The following is a 5,527-nucleotide window of genomic DNA, read 5'->3' on the forward strand; positions in this document are numbered from 1 at the left end:
CAGAAATTCCTCCAGGCCATTGTATCACCATGGGTGCCACTTTCCATTATCATTCCCAATGTTGTGTTTTTCAAGATTGCCAGGCTTCCACTAAGCAGGACCAGAACTCTGGATGCTGGAAGTGTGTCTCTTCCAAAACAATTCATCTACAGTAAGGCAGGCATCTCCACACACAAGGGCACAGGGGGATAACAATGCTTTTTTTTAATCCTGTAAAACTGTCCTAGCAACCCTTTATCTGAGAAAGGTTTTAAAATCAAAATTCCCCTGTCTTTCACAACCTTGATTCACAGCCCACACAGGTACCAGAGGCCATGGAATTCAGGCATCCATGCATATATATATATATATAAGGCTATATTAGGGTGACATGGACAACATTAATTCTGGTATTATGTAGCTTTTCCATGTTTGCCTGAGCGAATGTGATTTGCTCTCATGTGGGCTGCTGAAGGGTTTTTCTGTAACCAGTTTTAAGTTACCTGGTCTGTTTTGTGCTCATGTATCTTTAATAGTTATGCATGCCTGTTATAGAAATTTCTAAACTAAGGCTGTTTATGTGAAGAGAAAGCAATCACTTTAACTGAAAGTAAACTTTCTGCAGTCACATACAAGTTTTTTTACACATACAAGGTTTTTAAAGCAATCACTTTAACTGAAAGTAAACTTTCTGCAGTCACATACAAGGTTTTTTTTTTGGATGAGAACTGCAGTTATCAATACAGCTGGTGATAACTGATTACACTGCCAGTTTGGTTTGGTTGCTTTGCTACAGGAGACAGCCAGGAGCTAAACTAATCCAGCCAATTGTGCTTGTACTTTTAATCTAATGCAAAAGCTGAATTTCAGACTTTTAGAAGTGAAAGGGTAGCATATATCTACCAATGATACCACCTAACTGCACATACTTGATAACTGTGGAAATAATAGCAGACAATGCATTTAATTTCTAAGGCTGAACCATCAAGAACCATTACAGGAATATGGAAGACACAAGTAAAGCAATTAAGATAAGTGGAATGTCTTTCATTGCTTGTATCAAACACGTGAACTATACAGGAAGATGGGCCAAGTTGGCAAACTTGCTCATAATAAATGACCGATGCAACTTTTCATGTGTGCTTACTGTAACTCATACACTATCTTGGCTGGGTTGGCTAATTGTCAATTACTGAGGTGGCACACTCTCAGTTGGTTGTTTTGAGTGAAATTTAAACTGACTGTTACAAATGAAAAGTAAATGACTAAATTTTGTTGCTAGAGAAAGCTGAGTACTTACATGACCTGAGTTTGCAAACATAGAAGGAAGAAGTGACTTCTGTTCAGTGGGACTGCTCAAATGTGAGAAGTTACTCATTTGCTTGAGTGTTCACAAGATCAGCACAGAGCATCCAGAAACTCAGCTGCTACACCCAAACATTTTTCCCACAGCACCCAGTACTTAGTCACTGCTCTCCAGGGAGAGCAGACAGCAGAGAGCAAAAGTCACTGTGGTCAGCATGTGGCATATTCAGTAAAAGAATTAATCTTACTCATTTTCCATGGTTCATATTTCAAGACTGCATCATTAATTTCTGACAGTCATAGGCACTAGACTTACACTAAATGAAAAGCTAAAGAAAGGCTTGTCACTTGTTCTTAAGTCTAGTGTGAGAACCCTGACCTCACTGATACACAGGGTAACACTTAATTTGGGACCAACAGCGTTAAGTTTGTTAATAATCAGTGTTTTCAAACATTACAAGTGATCTGGGATAGCTCCATCATAGAGATTCCTTCAGGCAGTGTGATATTCAAACAGCTGATGTTCTGGCATTTTGAAAAGCCAGTGCCTCCTCGAGACCCCTCAGAAGGGTTGCCTAAGACCCCACAGCACTTTGGAAAATCTCTGCCAGTCATTTCACTTGTCCTGCAAAGAAAAGGACCTGTCAGACCTGCTGCTGTTTGCTGCTGCCCCTATGGAGTGCTGTAGTCCCTTCAGAAGTATGTAAATAATTATATTATTAGCTGTCATAATGTTTATTTAACTGGTAGTTAACCTACTGGTTGTCGACATTATTAAGACTCAATTCATGAGCCTGAAAAAGAATTAAAAGGTAGCTCTGGAAAACCTGCATATCCATTCCCAGTAGATGACTTCAGAGTGAGAGGTATCTCTGCCTGCTTATCATGGCCCACAGACCTTTCTGAACCCCCAGGCTCCCAGTAACAAATGAGGGGAGAAGCAGTTCCTGCAGTATACAGCAGCCACTGGCTTTGCAGAAAGTCATGAGATGACTTCATTAAACGATACAAAATTTACACTAAAAAACACACCAGGAAGGCTATGGAAATGGTGCAGTAACGTTTTTAAAAGACCTTAGTCAGTTCATTCAAAAACTATACATTGGCAGGCGGAAGGTAAGTAGTTTAATAATTTTAATGGCCAACATTTAAGAAAAGATTAAAGGCCTAATACATTAAAAGGGAAACTCTGCTGATGGTAATCAGTTTTGCTGCTTTTATGCATCATTTTGTTCCATGTTTGTGTATAAAATGAGGTGGCTAGGGGTGGGGGGAATGTGAAGATTTATGGACATTACTACTTTCATGAGAGTATTTTATTGCACTTCTGCAGTTATAGAATCATAGAATCATAGAAGCATAGAATCATAGAATGGTTTGGCTTAGAAAAGACCTTAAGACCATCTAGTTTCAACCCCCCCTGCTATGGGCAGGGATGCCTCACACTAGACCATGTCACCCAAGGCTCTGTCCAGCCTGGCCTTAAACAATGCCAGGGATTTGCCACTTCTTTGGGCAGCCTGTTCCAGTGCTTCACCACCTTCACGGTAAAGAATTTCTTCCTTATATCTAACCTGAACTTTCCCTGTTGAAGTTTAAAACCATTGCCCCTTGTCCTATTTCTATAGTCCCTAATGAAGAGTCCCTCTTCAGCACCCTTGTAGTCTCCCTTCACATACTGGAAGGTTGCTATGAGGTCTTCACGCAGTCTTCTCTTCTCCAGGCTGAACAGTCCCAGCTTCCTCAGCCTGTCTTCATACGGGAGGTGCTCCAGTCCCCTGATCATCCTCATGGCCCTCCTCTGGACTTGCTCCATGTCCTTATGTTAGGGACACCAGGACTGTACACAGTACTTCAAGTGGGGTCTCAAGAGAGCAGAATAGAGGGGCAGGATCACCTCCTTCAACCTGCTGGTCACGCTCCTTTTGGCGCAGTCTGGTATACAGCTTTCTGGGCTGTGAGCAAACACTGAAGCCAGCTCATGTTCAGTTTCTTGTTGACCAACACCCCCAAGTCCTTCTCCTCAGGGCTGCTCTGAATCTCTTCTCCGTCCAACCTGTAGCTGTGCCTGGAATTGCTCTGACCCAGGGCAGTTCTGGATCTAATTTAAGAAAAAACAATTGTGGAAAAGGGATGAAACAATCTGGTTTTCCTGTCATCAATCACAAGGTTGCAGGACACATTAAAATAAATTTGTGACTGCCATTCTTCTTCATTCCCAATGCTGTCATAGCAAATGATGATCCAGAAGCTGACTGACACTTCACGTATCAGCTCTGATGCCTGCTGCCCTTCTCCTTTTACCAGTTCTTATGATTACAAACAAATAACTTCAGAGCTGTTATAAGAACATGGAGAAAAGCCTTGTGGTAGATGAAGCATTTTAATAGGTGATAACCCTGAAAGATTGGCAAAATTACAGTCACATGAAATAGAATGCAAAGAATCAAGTAAGGGATATTTTACCATAAAGTATTAATCTAATTTTTGCCTACAGTTGCCTGTTATTCCTAACCCAGTTGTTACCTCAGATGTAGCAGGTAGTAACCCAAACTGAAAGCAGTGTTTTCAAATCAATACAGATTGCAGAATCATGCCCTGACATTGCAAGAAATAGTAGTGGCTTAAGCCACCATACTCCTTTGCAATGTCTCAATCCAAGGTAAGCAAAATTTTACACCTCTAAATGTTCAAATGCAGAACATCAGAAATGTGTATCACACATACATACTGGTACTCCTCGTGGTACCCAAGCAAGCTTGCTTTTGTGACTGCCATTTAAATATACACCAATGCTGGGATACAGTTCACCTTATCTTCTTAAAGGTAAGCATCTAGCTTATAAGTATATATAAGGCCTATAAGTATATATAAGGCTATAAGGGGGTGTTACAGGCACTATGTCAATAAGATGTATAATTGCTGAGAAACTTATCTTTCTGTTAAGTCCAGGCACAGAACAGACAGTTGATTTGTAGGCAGTTAAATTTAGATTTATTCCCTCCAACATTGACTTTCAGGAGAAGGATTTAGCTACTACTGTGTAACCAATACAAGACCTTTGTAAGTATGGAAGATGGCAGACTCTTGTTTTAGTTAAGGTAATTAACACCATCTTTGGACTGTAATTTACCTTATTTTCCTAATTCCTACAAACCAGTCTCCCCTGCCCACCACAGGCAGATAGATCCTGAACCCATTCATGGGAGCAAAAGAAGTGTCCTCCTTTATTTTCTGCTGGGAACTGTTCCCTGATTTTGCCAAAGCTGGAGGACTTGAACTCACTGCAGAATCACAGCCCAAATACAACACCTGCATCTGTGCTGGAGAGCTGTGACATGAATGAAACAAAATGCCTTGGAGGATCCCAGTTGTAAATAAATCCAGCAAGGCATATAAACAGCACCCATAGCCAAAGTCTCCACCTGACGGCCTTTTGTTGTGCAAGAAGTCACTAGGATTTGTGAGGGCAGTTGTTTACAGCAGTTTAAGCAGAAGAAAAAAAAAAATCTTTCCTTTCCAGCATGGAAATAAGATGATCAAATATAAGAATATAGTTAAGCAAAATACTATGGTCTATCACTCTACAAAATAAAAGGAGCAATGGTCAGGAAGAGTAGCATTTTAGTGAAGGGAGGAAGAGAAACTGAAAAAGAAGCAGCAGAAAATACAGAGACAGCTTAAAGCCTTGGGAACATGGCTGTGGGAAAAGTCTTCAGAGAGATTTCTGGGCTGTGAGCTAAGTAGCAGAGGGCTGAGACCATGAAGAAATGTCACCTGTTTGAATCTTCCTGTGTGCAAATGCATGGATTTGGTGCATTCTTTGTGTAAAATACACAAATAATCAGCAAAGATAACAACTCTACTGTTCATTTCCAGTTCTAGCTAAACAAAGACACTGAAAATTACCTAAACTTTCAGACAAAAGAGGTAAGAGCATACTGTTACCTTCTAAAAAATGCACCTTTATATGGGACAATTTTTTTCTATTTTTCATTCACTACAATCTTATGCTTGTTTGAATTGTGCATAAAAATAACGAAGATCATATACCAAATTTGGATCACATGGATATATATGGTGAATATATGTTACTTCTAAAGTGCTGACCACATAAATATTTATCATACACATTTTTTCTGCACAAGAACTGCATTTAACTTCATCAATTCAATTTCATTTAAAAAAGACTAAGCCAGCATGTTGAACTGATTTCTGGCACAATGGTAAGACTTTTTTTCTT

Source organism: Pezoporus occidentalis, unplaced genomic scaffold (assembly GCF_034315485.1).
Source record: "Pezoporus occidentalis ecotype Australia unplaced genomic scaffold, CSIRO_AGI_Poc_V1 ctg24, whole genome shotgun sequence".
Classification (NCBI taxonomy): Eukaryota; Metazoa; Chordata; class Aves; order Psittaciformes; family Psittacidae; genus Pezoporus; species Pezoporus occidentalis.